This window comes from Aotus nancymaae, unplaced genomic scaffold, assembly GCF_030222135.1.
Source record: "Aotus nancymaae isolate 86718 unplaced genomic scaffold, 86718_ANA_hifiasm-v0.15.2.pri h1tg000040l, whole genome shotgun sequence".
Taxonomy (NCBI): Eukaryota; Metazoa; Chordata; class Mammalia; order Primates; family Aotidae; genus Aotus; species Aotus nancymaae.
The window spans coordinates 69,720,324-69,740,960 of record NW_026988454.1 but is presented as its reverse complement, the minus strand read 5'-3'; the positions used below and the strand labels follow the sequence as shown (position 1 = coordinate 69,740,960).

At 38.6% G+C, this 20,637-nt stretch overlaps 1 long non-coding RNA gene across 1 annotated transcript in view; it reads left to right on the top strand.

The window, feature by feature from the left end:
- The window catches only part of LOC105711437 (uncharacterized), a 236,420-nt gene that overhangs the window by 2,882 nt on the left and 212,901 nt on the right, over positions 1-20,637 (top strand). Inside the window, exon 2 of the long non-coding RNA XR_010336558.1 lies at positions 699-776. This is a non-coding gene — a long non-coding RNA (uncharacterized LOC105711437). The remainder of the gene's footprint in view (positions 1-698; positions 777-20,637) is intronic.

Here is a 20,637-nt window from a genome sequence, read left to right as displayed (position 1 = left end):
AGGCTGACATGAAAATGGAAAGCAAGCTTATCAGATGTGTGTTTCACTTGAGGCCAGGAGTTTGAGACCAGCCTGGCCAAAGTGGTGAAACACCAACTCTACTAAAAGTATAAAAATTAGCCAGGCATGGTGGTGCAGACCTGTAGTCCCAGTCATTCAGGAGGCTGAGGTAGGAAAATCGCTTGAACCTGGGAAGCGGAGGCTGCAGTGAGTCTGTTGTGCCACTGTATTCTAGAAAACAGAGCAAGACTCCGTCTCAAAAAAAAATTTTTTTAAATTGACTATGAATTATTTTTTTCAACACCTGCTGAGCACTTATAATATTAACAAAAATAACATGGTTGGCTCTGTTGCCTAGGCTGGAGTATAGTGAGGCAATCTTGGCTTACTGCAACCTCTGCCTTCTGGGTTCAAGAGATTCCCCTGCCCCAGCCTCCTGTGTACCTGGGATTACAGGTGTGCACCACCACACCTGGCTAATGTTTGTATTCTTTTAGTAGAGACAGGGTTTCTCACGGTGGTAATACTTGAATTTCTTTTACCTGGCTCAGTTGTTGGTCAAGATTCTTGCTCCTCATAGTGCAGCCCAGAGACCAGCAGCATTGGCATCATCCAGAACTAGGCTTAGGTGCTGCTCAGACACTAATGTGGACTTTGAATCACCTGGGATCTCTTTATAACGAAGACTCATTCATTAGGTTTGAGATGGGGCCCAACACGCTCTTCGGACAAGTTTCTTGGTGATGCAATATTGCTGTTTGGGAAACCTCCATTTGGTGAGTTCTACAATTTGTCTTGTTTTTTAGTGTGTCTAAGACAGACCCAGTATAACAGATTCCTCACTGAGTCATAGCTTTCCTCCAATTCTGATGTTCTCTTGATCCAAATAGAACTTTTACCTTGGCTTCTTGACTACCGCCCTCTGCCGCCCTGGGTTCCAACCTGCACAGCTATGGCCCAGAATGTCTGCTTAGCTCTAGCTTATATCTTTCTTTCTTTTTTTTTTTTTTGGAGGCAGAGTCTCACTCTGTTGCCCATGCTGGAGTGCAGTGAGGCAATCTTGGCTCACTGGGTTCAAGAGATTCCCCTGCCTCAGCCTTCCGTGTACCTGGGATTACAGGCATGTACCACCACACCTGGCTAATTTTTCTATTCTTAATAGAGACAAAGAGTTTCACCATGTTGTCCAGGCTGGTCTCTAGCTCCTGACCTCAAATGATCTCCCCACCTCAGCCTCCCAAAGTGCTGGGATTACAGGCATGAGCCACTGTGCCCGGCCCCAGCTTAGACTTTCTTTTGTGGGTCTGAGTTCACATTCCCAGTTACCAGTGATATTGTAACATCAGCCTGGTTGAGGATCTTCATTCCCTCTTCTTCATCAAAACCAACTGTGAAGCCTATTAAAAACCTGCAAGCCTTCTAGGTCTACAGCCATAAATTTTAATTCTGGGGCAAGTCTTTGGAATTTTTTTTTTCTTGTACAGTTTTGTAGTTGATTCTGATGGGTGTCACATACTAAGAACAACTTCCCTAGAAGCCCCTGCTGTGCTCTGACCTGATGGGAACACCTTGGAAAGTAATATTAGCATAGCTTGGGTTCAAGTTTATAATATACAGAGAACCTTTTCTCTATGCCTGTATGTTAGCAATGGGAGCACAGCGTGGAACAAACTTAAAACTTTACTGAAGTACTTTCAGAAGGCTTTGCTGAGTGATTGGCATTTGAATTGGATGGCCGTTGAACGAATAGGTCCTTTGTTCAGGCCAAAGGAGTAGCATATGGAACGACAGATAAAAGTGAGAAGTGTCTTAAGTAGACATCCATTTTGGCAAAAGTGTTTGTTTAACACATGGAAAGGAGAAGTAGGGGATAAAATTATAAAGGTAGATAAAAGCCTCACTTTTAGAACTTCATATGTTAAACTAAACAGTATGTGCTTTATTACATATTATGAGGATTGTCAGAGGTTAAGATGGAAAGCAAGCTGAGCAGATGTGCATTTCAGAAAGATAACCTTGGCGTTGAGACAGATGAATTCAGTGAGGCAAGACTGAAGGCAAAGAGATAAGTTAGGTACCTGTGGTAATAGAGTGTGAGATGAAGAGGGATCCTTTCCTTGTGTCATATGCCTGGGCCCTGAACTTAAGTTCCTCTGTCTCAGACACTGATGATGTTCTTTTTCACACTTACATTTCATAGCAATAGACTGCTAAGCTTTTTAGACCTTATAAATGGCATGGCCTTGAGAATTCAGGTAACTCAAAGCTTTTATGAGCCATCAGTGGTTCTTACTTCTCCTGATTATTTTATTTTATAGTGCTGAGACAGCTGGCTGTAGGGTTCTTCCCTGAGGAGATACTTAAAGCTTTTAAGGTAATTATTTGGGAGCAAAATCTTCTACAATGGCCTAAGATAAATTTGAAACCAGTTAATGAGCAGCAATATGAATGCCAGTGGTGGGAGGGTTGTGTCTATGCCTGTTGAATGCACTGCTTTTGCCCTAGCTTTGGATAGAGAGTTTGTGCTTGACCTAGCTTGATTTTTTTAGGTCCTGTCTCTGGATTTGTTCCTTTTAAAGTGACAGCTCCAGTCAGCTGTCTTGTAAAAGTAAGCTTAGATGTATTGCTTCACTAGCCTTCATTTACTCACCTCTATGTAGAAAGCTCACTAAATTCTAACAACTACATATATTGTATTATGGAGTATATTTGGGAGACAATAATACTCACTCTCAGATGTGCCTAGGCATTTCAACAAGTTTTTGACCCAGCCTAGTTTCTTCTGATTTCCATTTCTGTTCTGTACTTCCTTGTTCTTAGCTCAACTCTGTCTTCCTTTATGGGGTAAACTGAGTGTCCCTCTCCCCCAAAGATTTCTACTTTATAACTCTCAGAACCTGTTAATATGTTACTTATACAGTAATCCTCCCTCATCTGAAGTTTTACTTTCCACAGTTTCAGTTACCCATGGTCAATCACAGGTCTGGAAATATTAAATGAAAAAGTCCAGAAAGAAACAATTTGTAAGTTTAAATGCTGTTCTGATTAGCGTGGTGAAAGCCACACTGTCCTACTCTGTTCCACCTGAGTGTGAGTCATCCATTTGTTTAGTGAAACCCATGCTGTAGACACTTCAAGCCCATTAGTCACTTAGTAGCTGTCTCCATCATCAGATCTACTGTCAAGGTATTGCAGTGCTTGTGGTCAAGTAACCCTTATTTTACTTAATAATGTCCCCAGTGTACAAGAGTACTGATGTTAGCATATTGTTAAAATTGTTCTGTTTTGTTATTAGTTATTGTTGATAATCTATTACTCTGCCTAATTTATAAATTAAATTTTATTATAAGTATGTATGTATAGGAAAAAACAGAGTGTATATAGGATTCATTATTATCCTTGGTTTCAGGCATCCACTGGGGGTCTTATTTCCCTTGAGAATAAGGTGGGGACTACTCTATGGCAAAAGGGACTTAAGTGGTATGATTAAGAATTTTGAAATGGGAGACTATTCTGGATTTTCTGGGTGGGACCTATGTAATCACAAGGGTCTTTTAAAAAGGTAGGCAGGAAAGAATCAGAGAAAGGAGGTGTTACTGTGTTGGATTTGAAGACAGAGGGAGGGGCTATGAGCCAAGGAAAGCAGGCATCCTCTAGAAACTGCAAAAAGATGGAAACAAATTTTACCGTAGAGCCTCCAGAAGGAACCAACCTTGCCAATATTGGACTTCTTGTATCCAGAACTGTAAGACAGCAAATTTGTATCATTTTAAGCCACATAGTTTGTGGCAATGTGTTAGAGCGGTAATAGAGTATTAATATAGCATATGGTGTACCTTTGACTGATTTGTTTCTTTGCTCAGTTTGTCCCACTGATAACATTTTTATTGATTTATCGTTACTCTTCCTTGAATATTCTTTTATTGAGTCAGCACCTTTACTCTTTCTGAGCATCCATTTCTTCAGGACTTTATCTAAGAGATGAGTGACTGCTGGTGCTGTTCTGAGGTGAGTGAGGAAAGCCCAGCAAAAACACGCCACATTGTCTGCTGTATACTAGGTGTGTGAGGAATGCAGCTCCCATCCCTTCGTGGGGTTTTGCCAACCTGATCAGTGGGGTTTTACTCACAGTCTTGGAGAAATTTAAAAGCTGTTTTGCATATTGACAGCTTACAGGATAGAAAAGTTTCATTTAGAGTTAGATTAGTTAAGTGCTGAGTGCTAATAGCATTTCTAGATTACTTTCATTTTCTTTAATGCATTTTGAATCTCATTTAGAAGATATTTTAATTTTGAATTCTTGGCTTTTGTGGTAAAATACATCTCATTTGTGGTCATGTTTACATTTTACATACGTAACTAGCTAAAGCTTAGCAGAGAAGAATTCCCTCCCCCCACCAACACACTAGAGTCCACAGTACAATTAGTGTCCAACATAGGTAGAGGCCTTATGGGTTAAGTGGGAATGCAGGTGAAAGTACTTTGTCAAGTCTTTTGCCGTACAATGTAAATTGTTGGTACATTGTTGCATTTATAAGGTTATTAGCTCCTTGAGAATAATACTGTGTATTATTTCCTTGGATCCCCAAGGCCTTATAAGATATGTTAAATAAGTTAATAAATAAGTTAGATAATTAGAGTGGGGCAAGGAAATGAAGAAGAGTTGGAGTAAATGAAGAGAAAGACTTGGATTTGATAGTTCTTTGAGTAGGATCACTCACTATTTGTCTCGGAAATAGCTCCTGATCCTTGTATTTGTGCTCTCACCCCCTAACCTATACACAACTGGTGTGTAAACACTAAACCCTCCCTTACGTGAACTTGTCTCAGTAACTCAGACTGCCCAGCTAGGGTGGGCATGTAAAGACCTCCACTCCCTATAGTATTTTCCTGTTGTTGCCTTAACCAATAACCATAAATGTGGTGCATTAAAATGACACAGATTTGTCATCTTACAGTTCTGTAGGTAAGAAGTCTGGTCCAGAGTCTTAGCTCTCACCAGGCTAAAACCAGTTTGTCAGCAAACTGTGCTCCTTTCTGGAGGTTCTAGGGGAGAATCTGCCTTGCTCATTTGAGTTGCTGGCTGAATTCAGTTCCTGGTGGTGGTGGGTCTGAGACCCCTACTTTCTTGCTTACTGTCCAAGGGATGTTTCCAGCTTCTTAAGGTCATCCACATTGCTTGTCTCATAGACCTGTTCCTCCATCTTCAAAACCCACAATGGCAAGTCCAGTTGCTTCCTCACTTCACATTTCTCCTCCTCCATCTTTCATATGATCTTTTTGGCCTATTATTTTGCCTCTCTCTTTCAATTTCAAAAACTCATGGTTACTTTGGATCTATATGGATAATCCAGAATAATCTCCCCAGCTAAAGATCTTTAACTTAATCATACCTGCAAAGTCCCTTTTGCCTTTAAGATAAAATATTCATAGGTTCTAGGGATGAGGAGATAGAACTCTTTAGGGCATCATTATTCTGTATACCATAGCCCCTAATTTATAACATTTGCCTATATTTTAATTATTTCACATTTTGTTTTCTGATTTGTATAACAGCATTTTTTTGTTTTTTTCTTTTTGGAAACAGAGTCCCGCTCTGTCTCCCAAGATGGAGTGCAGTGATGTGATTTTAGCTTACTGTAACCTCCACCTCCTGGACTCAAGTGATTCTCATGCCTCAGCCACCTGAATAGCTGGGATTATAGGCATGTGCCACCACACCTGGCTAAATTTTGTATTTTTAGTAGAGACAGAGTTTCACCATGTTGGCCAGGCTGGTCTGGAACTCCTGGCCTCAAGTGATCCACCCACCTTGGCCTCCCAAAGTGCTGGTATTACAGGTGTGAGCCACCACATTGGCCTTAATTTGGGTAATAGCATTTTTAGTCTCTCTCTAAACCTCAGTTATCCATTCTCAGAACTCTGTCAGGCATCTGGTTCAACTCCGTTGTCAGCTTCATTTTTCTGCAATATAAAGTCATTTTTACCCCAGTTTGTTTCAATCCAGTTAGATTCAATTCAATTCAACAATAATTTATTGTCTGCTGAAAACATTCCTAGTATGATAAGGTAAGGTATGGAGTTTGTAATCTGCTTGTAGAGATAAGACATAGTCACAAGAGATGATAGAGAAAAATGCAAGACAGAATAAAATCACCTACCATGTATGTATTATAGACAGGGAGTTAGAAGGGGTAGATTAACATCCATTGGTGGGATTAAGTAAACAAAGTTGTGGCTGGCTGAAGTCACTAATGTGCTGTGATTTAAGGGACAATGGGAAGGTCTTTCTGCTTGAAACTATCTCCCTACATAGCCTAAAATTTGTTGTATCACTTTGTTGCTATTAGATTACATCCATTTAGTTTAGCAAACATTCTTTTTATGAAGGAATCCTGTAGAACTCTTGGTTTTGGTATATATATTCTTTTTTTTTTTTTTTTTGAGGTGGATTTTTGCTCTTATTGCCCAGTCTGGAGTGCAGTGGCACAATCTCGGCTCACCACAACCTCTGCCTCCCAGGTTGAAGTGATTCTCCTGCCTCAGCCTCCTGAGTAGCTGGGATTACAGGCATGTACCACCATGCCCAGCAACTTTTGTATTTTTAGTAGATGGGGTTTCTCCATATTCGTCAGGTTGGTCTGGAACTCCTGATCTCAGGTGATCTGCCTGCCTCGGCCTCCCAAAGTGCTGGGATTACAGGTGTGAGCCACTGCGCCCAGCCTATATTCTTAATTTTTAATTGAACTACTATATACTAATCCCTATACTTTAGTTTGAATCAACTTTCTGTAGATATTTAAAGAATATTCCTTCTAAATTTGTTGTCCTAATAACTTTATAGGATTTCTAGCAGCAGACATTTTTGAGACCTTAGTAATACATGGTAAGTGAAGTAAGTCAGGACCAAATGAGAAAAAGCCTTGGAAAACTGACGTAGGCCAGGACACCTTTTATTTTCTTATGATGCCCCTAAGAGAAATTGACATGACAGTAGTGCTACCTCCCATGGACTGTGGCCAGGAGTCCATCTTCCAGCGTTCAAGCAGACGTAGTTCAAGTCTGAAGCAAACTGCTATTAACATCATAGAAGTTGTTAAAATGATAAGTAGTGACCCAGCTATAGAAGTGTTTGGACAAGAGTAGATAATTACAGTCAGGTAGAGGTAGCTTGTTTTCAAAATACTAGATCCAGAACCTTAGCTACTATCTGAGGATACAGATCTAAGTTCTAGCTCTATTAGGGAGAGGGCTGACAAGAGGTAGATAAATTCAGATTCCAAGCAAATGGCCTAGAGTTCAGAAAGGAGACTCGAACATAAAGTAGACACTATGGCTGAAGCCCAGAATAGAGTGGTACAAAGGATTGAGCCTGGGACTTGGAGCACTAGTGTCATGGGAGACATGGGCTTTGGATGATAGGACAAATTTCAGACCATTGGGATCATGACTCTAACATCTAATGAGGCCTCATTCTCATTGGCTCTGGCAGGACGGGACTCACTGACTGTTGTTCTTTAAGACCTATAATGGCACAGCCCAGTGTAGGCTCAAATTGTCAGCCTTAGAGGAATACGAAGAGCACAGTCAATCTCCACTAGGGGTTTTGTGGTAAAAATAACATCTCAGGCGTTTGTCCCACCTATGTTGTAGAGTTTGTCTAATACCATATGACTCTAGTCATGATTGAATTAACAAGTTATTCCTATGAAAGTGTTATTCTAATCTAGACCTTGGTTATTAAATTATTTGTTCATTTTGTTCACTTTCTAAGCTAAAAATTTAGGTTTTATTTTAGCTGAATAGAAAAATAAATTATAATAATTCGAGTTCTCTGAAAATGAAATGAGAAGCCATGGACTCCCTGAAACTGGAAGGATCAAAACATATGTTGAATGATCACTTGGCAGATGAGATGCTGAGGGATTAAACAGATGACATTTCAGGTCCCTCCCAATCTTAAAACCCTGTGTAAGCCAGGATAATATAAACATGCCTAGAGTTCATAAACATTATTTACTGAACACCTGGCTTCTTTTAAATGTTAGAAAAACACTTATTAATTAGAAAAGAGTTATTAAAATGGAATAATTTTCATTAAGCATGCTTGGCCATTTTAAATTGCTTGCTTCAATTTAAAATCCCCTTAATACACTGATTACTTATTAGACAAACCAATAATCTTCTATGATTTGCAATAAAATGCAAATTTATGCATAAATATTTAAATATTACAGATAGTCATATACAGTGAGGATCCTCCTTTTTTTTTAAGCATGAAATTTATATTGGTATATTTTATTACAAAGTTGTTTGTTTAAATCCTGAAATAAAAAAAAACAAAGTTTGTTTCCTAGTTGCACTGAGTTTCAATGGCCTTTTAAATTGCAATTAAGCTCAGAGTTCTTTTAGAAGAAGGGCCTGTCTGTATTTAACAGGTATGTTGCCCTAGGTAAGGCTGTTATCCAAACAAACCCTGCTGTGCCTGGCAGTCTGTGAAGAAAAGTCTAAAATAATGGTGTGTGATTTTTGGAGTTGGGGTCTATATCTAGGAATAGGGTCCAGTGAAAAAGGCCTTTTCTAAACTTTTGCTTTGGTGCCTCCAGTTTAAGCCTGGAATTAGCAAATTTTTGTGCTTCAGAGATCATTAGTGATGACTCTTGCCTCACTGAGTCACAGTGAATTTGAGTGGCTTAACTGTTCATCTGTTGTACTTAAGAGTTCTCCAAGCTCCTTCACCTCCAATTTGACAGACTCATAATCTCAGTTATGAGATTCAGTGACACGGACAAGATCACACTGTCAGTAGATGGGCGTTGCGTTGCCTCCTTTTGTGATGCTAGGCTACGGCCTTACATAGTACTGCTTTCCATTTTTATTTCTCTAATGACTACAAGGTGACTAAATAAAACCTTATTTGTCTGATGGTAGATAAAGTTACAGTCTAGACCATTAAATATAATTTTCTTTTATTGCAAAATAATGTTTATAAGATTTGTAAGTACTTAAAGATTTTTTTTCTAAGATATTTACCAAACCTTATAATGTGTAGTATATATTTTATAAATAAGATAGATGTCAGTCATATGTATTAAGATATCAGATATATACAGGTTTCAGGATACTTAGCATTTTAAAAATAAATTGCTATTTATACAGTAATAGTTCACTTACTGCTTTGTGATTGTTAGTCTTAATGAATATTATTATAGGTCGTTGGAACAATCAGGAGCAGAAACTTGATCATGATTCAGGCTGAAAGTTATTCTCAGAATTTTAATTTCATAATGTTGTACATTATAAATAACTTACTTGATTTATTTTGATCTTTATGTGCTGATTTTTAAAAAAAATTCTTAATTACCTGCCTAAAGCTAGAGGTAAGCAGGAATTTTGATTGCAGCATTCTATTATCTTGTTTCTAAGAATTTGCTTTTCCAAAGAAAGAGCACATTCCTTTTTCCCTCCTTCCCTCCCTTCCTCTTTCTTTCTTTTTTCTCTCTGAGCTCAGATGTGATACTCCTGAAATTTCTCTGTCGTCATCACAAGAACTCCCTAGCATAGGGAAGATGTACTCAAGCCACTTTCCCTTGACCTTCATGACTATACCTAGACTCACTGCTGGGCTCTTTTTAATATGCCATCCCTTTTATTCTTTTATTCTTTTTTTTTTTTTTTATTGAAATAGAGTCTCATGCTATCACTTGAGCTGGAGTACAGTGGCGTGATCTCGGCTCACTGCAACCTCCACCTCCTGGTTCAAGCGATTCTCTTGCTTCAGCCTCCCGAGTAGCTGGGATTACAGGTTCCTGCCACCATGCCCAACTAATTTTTTATATTTTTAGTAGATACAACATTTTACCATGTTGCCCAGGCTGCTCTTGAACTCCTGACCTTGTGATTCACCCTCCTCAGCCTCCCAAAGTGCTGGGATTACAGGTGTGAGCCACTGTGCCTGGCCACCATCACTTTTATTGTTACAACATTCCTGAGACCTAAGCATTGCATTAGGATTGTCATTCTATAAATGAGGAAACTGAGGTTTGAGAGAGGTTTATTATGTCCAAACTCATTCAAGATATCTTTTCTATTACACCCAACTTCTTATTTATATTTTTTTTGTTGGGGGAGAGAGAGAGAGAGAGAGAGAGAATAAAATTAAGATAAAAAATAGCACCTCACATTTGTAGACCACTTTAGAAATTTTTCTTTATCTCCTAGCCCATTATGTATTATATATATTGCACAATATATATAATTAGTTCTAGAGAACTAATGTGTTAATGATAATAGTAATATTTGTTAAAAACTTGCTATATGGCAGGCACTGTGCTAAGTGCTTCATATACATTATCTCATTTCATCCTCACAGCGATCCTATGAAGTAGAAATTATCCTCATTTTTAAGACAAAAAAATGAAGCTTGGAGAAATTAAATAGTTTTCCCAAGGTTACTGCCATTTAAATGAGAGCAATTTGCAAATTTCTATCCCCTAACCACTCTTCTCTGCTGCTTGCACTGTACCTAAGGCTCTTCTTGTTTTGCTGCATTTCTTCTCTTTAGGAAGGGGTTGCAGGGGAATGACTTCTACACTAGCACTATGCTATTAGGAACCACTGCTACTGACCAGTGCCCTCAAGTTGTAGTGTGTATGAAGATTTTCTGTTGTTTTCTAAGGCAAATGGTCTTAGACATTTCTGAAATTTTCATATTAAACTAATTATTATAAAATATAAATGAATTAGGGTTGCTTAGTGGATAAAACCCTACAAGTTGATATTGTCAATGAATAAGTAAATAATCATTTCTCAACCTATTGTTTATATAAAATCAGATTTTATAGTCAATCGCTTTAAGAAAACTTCCCAATGCCTTATCTTTGCAATTCATACAATTGTGAGATATGATCAGAAAATATCTTTATTTTTATTTTTCTGCCCCTTTAAATTTCTTTAGTGGTCCTAGCTTGTCTGCTACTGAATGGAAACATGGGCAATTGTATCACTTTATCAATCTCTCCTAGGATCCTACAGTGTCTATAACATACACAGTCTCAATTTAGTAATGAAAAGTGCCCACTCCCATGTATTGGCAAACACTTCTGTCTTCATTCAAAATATAATTACTTCCTTACCCTAGTGGATGCTTTTTGCAGGTGGGAATCCAAGTAGAGAGTGTAGGCTTTCCTTTCCACTTTTTTTTTTTTTTGAGATGGAGTTTCATCCAGGTTGGAGTGCAATGATGCAATATCGGCTCACTGCAACCACTGCCTCCCGAGTTCAAGCGATTCTCCTGCCTCAGCCTCCTGAGTAGCTGGGATTACAGGCACCTGCCACCACACCCAGCTAATTTTTTTTTTTTTTTTTTTTTTTTTTGAGACGGAATTTCGCTCTTGTTACCCAGGCTGGAGTGCAATGGCGCGATCTCAGCTCACCGCAACCTCCGCCTCCTGGGTTCAGGCAATTCTCCTGCCTCAGTCTCCTGAGTAGCTAGGATTACAGACACGTGCCACCATGCCCAGCTAATTTTTTGTATTTTTAGTAGAGACGGGGTTTCACCATGTTGACCAAGATGGTCTCGATCTCTTGACCTTGTGATCGACCCGCCTCGGCCTCCCAAAGTGCTGGGATTACAGGCATCAGCCACCGTAATTTTTGTATTTTTAGTAGAGATGGGGTTTCACCATGTTGGCCAGGCTGGTCTTGAACGCTTGACCTCAGGTGATCCACCTGCTTCGGCCTCCCAAAATACTGGTATTACAGGAATGAGCCCAGCACCCCTATGACCGGTGTTTTTTTTTTTTTAAATTTCTTTTTTTGAGACAGAATCCTTCCCTGTCTTGAGTACAGTGGCCCAAGTGATCATGGCTCATTGCAGCCTTGTTGATGACCTGGTCTGAAGTGATCTGTCCACCTCAGCCTCCCAAGTAGCTGGGACAACAGGTGGGTACCACCACACTAGGCAAATTTTTGTTTTTTTGGGGAGACAGGGTTTGTCATGTTGCCCTGGTCTTGAACAGGCTGGTCTCAAACTCCTGGCCTCAAGCAGTCTGCCTGGTTTGACCTCCTAAAGTACTGGGATTACAGATGTGAGCCACCTCGCCCTGCTCCTTCCTTCTTTTCTTTCTTTCTTCTTCTTTTTTTTAATAAAATTTATTTATTATAGTTTAAATTCTGGGGTACATGTGTAGATTGTGCAGGTTTGTTGCATAGGTATACACGTGCCATGGTGGTGGTTTGCTACATCCATTGCCCTGTCATCTACATTAGGTATTTTTCCTAATGCTATACCTCCCCAATCCCCTGACCTCCTGCTATTCCTCCCCTAGCCCCCCAGCCCCCAGTCCCCAGTGTGAGATGTTCCCTTCCCTGTGTCCATGTGTTCTCTTTGTTCAACACCTACTTATGAGTGAGAACATGCATTGTTTGGTTTTTCTGTTCTTCTGTCAGTTTGCTGAGAATGATGATTTCCAATTTCATCCATGTCCCTGCAAAGGACATGAACTCATCCTTTTTTATGGCTGCATAGTATGGCTGCATGGTGTATATGTGCCACATTTTCTTTATCCAGTCTGTCGTTGATGGGCATTTGGGTTGGTTTCAAGTCTTTGCTATTGTGAACAGTGCTGAAATAAACATACATGTGCATGCGTCTTTATAATAGAATGATTTATAATCCTTTGGGTATATACCCAGTAATGGGATTGCTGGGTCAAATGTTATATCTATTTCTAGATCCTTGAGGAATCACCACACTGTCTTCCACAATGGTTGAATTAATTTACACTCCCACCAAGAGTGTAAAAGTGTTCCTATTTCTCCACATCCTCTCCAGCATCTGTTGTCTCCTGATGGGCCTTCCTTTCTATTTCTCTATTTAAGTGGTTCTTATAAAGCATGATCCTGTGGACCAACAGCATGAACAGGGAAATTGTTAGGAATGCATATTCTTGGGTCCCACCCAGACTTACTGAATCAGAAAATCAGGATGGGGCCAGCAGTGTGTTTTTATGAGTATTCCAGGTAACTGATACATGTTAAAGTTTGAAAAACACTGCCCTGTCTCACACTTATTTCCCTCTTCATCCTTCTTGGTATTTTAAGTTTCTATGGCTAAAGCAAAAGGATGGGGGATAGAAAAGGGACCAGAAAGGTTTTTATTCCTCTGGTTTTGTTGTAAGAAGACTTCTGCAGTAGGGTCTGGGTCTTATCTAGAATTGATGCTCTCTCTGGTGGCTGCTTTTTCAAAGGCCTTGGCTAAGAATACACATTATTCCTTTTCTTCTCTTCCCCCTTTTGTCCCTACCCTTCTTCTTTGTGAAAGAGTCTCTCTGTTGGGGTCTTACTGCCCTTTCAGGGCCCAATCAGAGTGACCCTAGGAATGCTTTTATTTGATATAGTTTACAGAATACAAAGTTGTAAAATAAAAAATGAGTCTGTTCTTTTATAAACAAGATTTTCTTTTCTCCCACTGACCCCTACCATTTTCTAAGTGTAAAGAAGTTTATGAATTGATTGATCTGGGGCTTCTGTGATAGTATTTTGAGGTCTCTCAGTCCAGTGTAAGATCTTAGTACTAGACAACAGTCACAGATTAGGTTAGAACTGCCTGATCATTACCTACTGACCCCTCTTGTACACCATTTTACATCATTTTGTCCTCACTTTTTCCTCTAGTCACTGCTATAGCTACCAGGTCTAGAGAAACTTTGACCGGTCATGTAGGTACAACCTGACAATGCCTTAGCCTGGGCCAATTACATCTTGTTTCCTGCGTTGTGCTTCTTTATGGCCTAGTATCTGCTGGGCTCTCATGCATGATCCAACAAAAGAATTGGGTGCAAGGGAGTTAATGACTATGGTGCCATTCTTGGCTAATAGGGAACACACTTACCAGATAAAAGCTGCCTCCTTTTAATGCCAGGTGGGAAATTCTGAAATGGATGTTCATAAAGCTCCTCAGAACCTCCTACAAAATTGAGTAATTATTGCCTATAGAGGTTTTCAACTAGATAATGTATCTTTGTTTTGACTTTCCCTCCTTCCCCACTCATTCTCTTATTCCTCACTCCTGTTCCCTGATCACTTCCCAAATAAACTGCCTGCTTACAAACATTTTTCTCAGGCTTTCATGGGGACTCAAGCAAAGACACCAATACAAATCTTTCTTATTTCCTGTATTTTGAAGAGTGTGCATGCCCAAAGATTCAGAGTGATAAATTCATTTGAAATTGAGGGTATCTGCAAAAAAGAATGTCCGAGGTTTGTTGGCTTCCACTAAACAATTAGTCACCAAGAATTGAAATTACCCATACGTGATTCATGAAATACCATCAAACTGCCATTGTCTCTGGAGGTAGAGAACTACTAGATAACATCTTTCAGAAGCACTGGGGATTTCAGTGATTATTTTATAAGAGGGAGGTACTTATTTATTTTGGTCTCAGGAAGGTATCAAAACAACTTGTCATTTATCGGGGCTCACAAGTGACTATCCACCAAAGAGATGACTTTAGTTTGCTTTAATTTAAAAGCAAGATATACTTATCACAATTCCAAGTTTTCTTGGGTGACAGCAATGCCAGTATTACCTTCACTTACCTTTGTGCTATAGAGAAGAAGCCATGCAAGTGCATTAGCTTTCTTAGCCACAGAAACTACTGTGGCTATATGCTAAGCTAGCTAGTGGTTCATGAAAACTGACTATGAACTGACTGTATCACAATCACTAGGGAAGCTTTTAAAAAATACATGTTTCCATCTCTGGGTATTTGGATTGGAGCTGGTGTGTGGGCAGCGGCTCGTCTTGGCTTGTGAGAGCTGATTGTGCATTTCTCTTCCTAACTCTATGTTGAGTGACCTTATGTCGGTAGCTTGAAATCAGCTCTAGTGGGAGTATTTATACCATGGAAATTTGCAGATCCTACAACTTAGCAATTTTGTCCCCCTAGAGAGCTGGTTATAAAACATTTACTAGAACAAGTCTGTGAATCCAGTGCAAACTTCTACTCAGATAAGGAATCTGCCTTTCAGGAATGTTAATATTTTTATTTCTGATTTAATATATGCTGTTCATATGATAGTACAATTAGTCCACTATCCATTTTTTGCGCATATAATGTTTAAGGTAGATATTAACCTTTTGTATTTGAAATATTTTGTATTTGAAATATTATTGAAGTTACTTTAATAAAAATACCAATTTGACTTGTATTACAGAAGCTAATGTAAATGACCTCCCCTTTGTACTTAATTGGATTTTCTAAAGGAAAACCAGTCCACATTAATTTAACTCCCTATGTGATACTGTTCTACAAAATTAAAATATTTATCTAGTTTGGTTTAATCACAGTTGTTTAAATTGTTTTAACAGAATAATTGTTTTAACAGAAACTTGGACCATATATTCTCACACATATTATACTTTAATGAACGATTTCTGTGCTAAACTGAATAGTTATCATTGCAAGATTTCATTTGGAAGTTGGAAAGGTGGCCCATTAGAGAGATTAGAGGGGAGTTCCTATTTCTCTCCCCTATTGGTACCTTTAATTATTAATAGTAAATGTTAGAATAGTGAGGTTGAAGAATTTAGTACATATTAACAAAGAGAATGAGTAATGATTTTCAACACAATGCCTATATTCCTGTACCTGGCAATAATGATTTAAAGACGAGTTTAGGTCATTTATGTTATTTCTAACAAAGTTTACACTAATAAACCTGAAATACAAAAATTGCAAGATGGTTTTAACATGAAATGGAAATGTCAAATTGTTTGATATGGTATAGTATTCTGAAAATTGAATTAGATGTAAGAAAGCAATGCATTCTAACCTCAGCTTCATCATTTCCTATTTAAGTGCTGTGGCAAGTCACATAATCATTCTCAACTTCAAATCCTTATTCTTGAACTGATGAATTTATATTACATAGTTTGTTCTGTGGATCAAATAAGATAATGCATGTGTGAGCACTTTGAATAGTCTACATTACTCTTCAAATGCAAGAAATTATTAATATTAGTTTTTATTTCAAAGACAAATATGCTATCTTTTCATTAAACATGATTCAATCTGCATATATAATGTATTTAGTGTTGATAAATCCCTTGTTAGAACTTTAAATGATAGGATGAATCTTAATTTGCCATTGACAAATGTGATCATTTTCTTTTGGATGCGATCTCAATGGTTATGAACTGATTTTCAAAATTTAAGTACATCTTTTAATAGCTACAAGCATTATTTTGCAATTATTTTATGGAAAAAGAACTGTATTGCTTAAAATATTTCTATCTTCTGTGGAGGTAGTAGTATAAATAAGGAAAATAATAGCTAACTTATGGAGTTCTTACTATGTGGGAGGAACTGTGCTATAAAGTAGAGTAGGTATTATTAGTATCCCATTTTTTTTCAGATGATAACACTAAGGCTAAGAGAGAATAATCAGCTTTTCCAAGGCTAACAACTAGAAGATGATAAAGCTAGGACTCAGAAATTATTCTACCTGATATCCAAGCTCAGACTCTGAAACAAAATGCTAATACTGCCTCTTGGATTATTCACCTTTGCCTTTATTCTCACCTTACCCACTATATATGAATGTACATACTGTATATATGTACATCACTATATATGAATGTATATACTGTACATAAAACTGCCCCTGTGTTTAACAGTGGCTGCAAACTACCTGGCATCCTGACAGTCTATGATTTCTGTCAATCACATGCATAGCAATTTATAACTGTAGTTAATGGTGTTATTTTCTCAATTAACTACAGATTTGAAGGTCAAGTGGATCTTCAAATTTCCCTCAAGGGACACTTATTTAGTTTATTAGGAGAAAGTAATAGTAAGCACAATTTTTACTGTTTGTTAAATGCCTAGTAATTTGTACTTTTACTTATAACCCTTACAAAAGCTGTAGATATTATAATCCTCATGTTGTAGATAACAGACTAAGATGGACAGTGCCCTGCTGAAGGTCGTGCAATAGGTTAGTGGCAGAGCTGAAATTTAAACTGGTCCTCAGAGTCTGCGGCCCATCATTGTCTCACTAACAACACATGGCACACCATGTGTGGAACACCAATCCCCTTGTTAGAATTGGTCATCTCTAGATGCTGTTGTGATTTCAAAGCTTTGTTGACTGAGGGGGAAAAAGTTAATTCTGTGCTACACTTACGATTAATTAGCAAATTGAGGGAAGAGCTGTTTTAGTTGTTCTCAAGATTAATGCGGTCCAAACCAGGGACCACTAAGAGGAAAAATACTTTACACTCTTCCTCTGGGATTGTGATTGATATGGTGTAAAGAACATCAAAATTAAAATTAAAATTTTGATGTTATTTAAAATTATGTCAGTGTGATTTTTTAAGGTTTCTATAAATTAGAATTTAGGTGGTAAAGAATGCTGCTGGCACTAGAGTTCTTGAAAATGATAAGATCTTACATTTTGTTTGGAAAATACCATATTCTAAATTCAGGACATGAGTTGGAGAGGGACCACTAACCTCTTTTTGTTCATTATCATGTAAGTTATATTACACAGTCCTCAAAATAGGCTTTTAGGTCATTACTCAGATGGAAAAAGCAGATTTTATTTTGTAACTAGAGGATAATATAGTACATCTCCCATAAAAACAAACTCAAGGCTTCATATTCAGAGACCTATTTTAGTTTTCTAATTAAGAAGTGAAACAAACAAAAAACAAAAAATTGTTCTAGAATTATGAAAAAACTGAAGAAAATATACTAATTAAAATATCAATTTGGCAGACACTTTTAAAAAAGGATTATGTTTCTCAAGGGTAGCAAAGTTTTAAATAACATTTTACAGGGGATTTTATTCATGTGTAGGCAGTCATAAAATATCTCAAGTTGAATGAGAATGGTGAGGCATTCTTGAAATTAGTGTTACTTTTATGGGACAATTCTTTCTGAAATTATTTATTTGAATCCTCAAAAGCTATTTTAATTAATTAATTAATTTCTACCTTGAACCCTGAGAAGCTATTTTAAAAATTTAATTTTTAATTAAATATAGCTCTTTTTTAAACTTTTTTATTTTAATTTTTTTCTTTGTTTTTTGAGACAGAGTCTTGCTCTGTTGCCCAGGCGGGAGTGCAGTGGTGCCAGTTATTTTGGCTCACTGCAGCCTTGACTTCCCAGGCTCAAGTAATCCTCCCACTTCAGCCTCACAGGTAGCTGTGATTACGGACATCTGCCACCATACCCAGCTAATTCAAAAATTAATTCATATCTAAACTCATATGTAGTCCAGAGTGTTTAAGTCATTAGCAAAAATAGTTTACTTACATATCTTAATATGATATTTTATGTAAAAGAATTTCAAAGTTTAAAAACTATAAACAAACATAGGGTACGGTTATTTCTTGAGTATTTCCCCTTCTTAATCATTAAATACTTTTTAAGTGCACACTATGAATCAAACACTGTTAGGTGCTGATATGGTTTGGCTATGTGTCCCCACCCAAATCTTACCTGGAATTGTAATAATTCCCATGTGTTATGGGAGGGACCTGGTGGGATGTAACTGAATCACGGGAGTGGGTTTTTCCATGCTGTTCTTGTGATAGTGATTAAGTCTCATGAGATCTGATGGTTTTATAAAGGGGAGTTCCCCTGCACATGTTCTCTTGCCTGCTGCCATACAAGATGTGACTTTGCTCCTCCTTTGCCTTCTGAGATGATTGTGATACTTCCCAAGCCATGTGGAACTGTGAGTCAATTAAACCTCTTTCCTTTATAAATTGCCCAGTCTCAGGGATGTCTTTATTAGCAGCAAGAGAACAGACTAATACAGTAAATTGGTAACAGTAGAGTGGGATGCTGCTGTAAAGATACCTGAAAATGTGGAAGTAACTGGAACTGGGTAATGAGTAGAGGTTGGAACAATTTGGAAGACTTAGAAGAAGACAGAAAAATGTAAGAAAGTTTGGAACTTCTTAGAGACTTGGAGTACTCAGAAGACAGGAAGATGTGGGAAAGTTTGGAACTTCCTAGAGATTGTTGAATGACTTTGACCACAATGCTGATAGTGGTACAGACAATGAAGTCCAGATTGAGGTAATCTCAGAAAGAGGTGAGGAGCTTGTTGGGAACTGAAGCAAAGGTGACTTTTGCTATGTTTAACAAAGAGACTAGCAGCATTTTGCTCCTGTCCTAGAGATTTTAGAAACTTTGAACTTGAGAGAGATGACTTACGGCATCTGGAGGGAGGAATTTCTAAGGAGCAGATGATTCAAGAGGTGACTAAGGTACCCTTAAAAACATTCAGTTTTATGTGTTCACAAAGATATGGTTTGGAATTGGAACTTATGTTTAAAAGCATACAAGTTTTGAAAATGTGGCCAGGCACAGTGGCTCACGCCTGTAATTCCAGCACTTTGGGAGGCCAAGGTGGGTGGATCACAAGGTCAGGAGATAGAGACTATCCTGGCCAACAGGGTGAAACCCTGTCTCTACTAAAAATACACAAATTGGCTGGGTGTGGTGGTGCGCACCTATAGTCGCAGCTACTCAGGAGGCTGAAGCAGGAGAATTGGTTGAACCTGGGAGGCAGAGGTTGTAGTGAGCCAAGATCATGCCACTGCACTCCAGCCTGGCCAAAGAGTGAGACTCTGTCTCAAAATAAAATAAAAAAAAAAAAAGAAGAGTTTAGAAAATACGCAGCCTGATGATGTGATAGAAAAGAAAAACCCATTTTTTGAGGACAAATTTAAGCTGACGGCAGAAATTTGCATAAATAATGAGGAGGCAAATGTTAATCACCAAGATAATAGGGTAAATGTCTCCGGGGCATGTCAGAGGTCTTCACAGCAGCCCTTCCCATCACAATCTGGGAGGCCTAGTAGGACAAAATTGTTTCATGAGCTAGGCCTAGGGCCTTGCTGCTTTGTTCAATCTAGGGACTTAGTGATCTATGTCCCAACAATGGTTAAAAGAGGCCAACATACAGCTCAGGCCATTGTTTCAGAGGGTGGAAGCCCCAAGCCTTGGTGACTTCCATGTGGTGTTGGGCCTGCAGGCACACAGAATTCAAGAATTGAGGTTTGGGAACCTCTGCCTAGATTTCAGAGGTTTATGGAAACACCTGGATGTCCAGGCAGATGTATGCTGCAGCGGTGGAGCCCTCACGGAGACCCTCTGCTACTGCAGTGCAGATGGGAAATGTGGGGTGCATTCCCTCTCACAGAGTCCCCAATGGGGCACTGCCTAGTGGAGTTATGAGAAGGGGGCCACTGTCCTTCAGACCCCAGAATGGTAGATCCACCAACAGCTTGCACTGTGCACCTGGAAAAGCCACAGAGACTCAATGCCAGTCTGTGAGAGCAGTCAGAAGAGGGGAACTCACCTCTTGCATCAGCGTCATCTGGATGTGAGACATGGAGTCAAAGGAAATCATTTTGGAGGTTTAAGGTTTGACAGCCGTGCTGGATTTTAAACTTGCATGGGTCTGTAGCCCCTTTGTTTTGGCCAACTTCTGCCATTTGGAATGGGTATATTTACCGAATGCCTGTATCCCCATTGTATCTATGAAGTAACCAACTCACTTTTGATTTTACAGGCTCATAGATGGAAAGGACTTGCCTTGTCTCAGATGAGACTT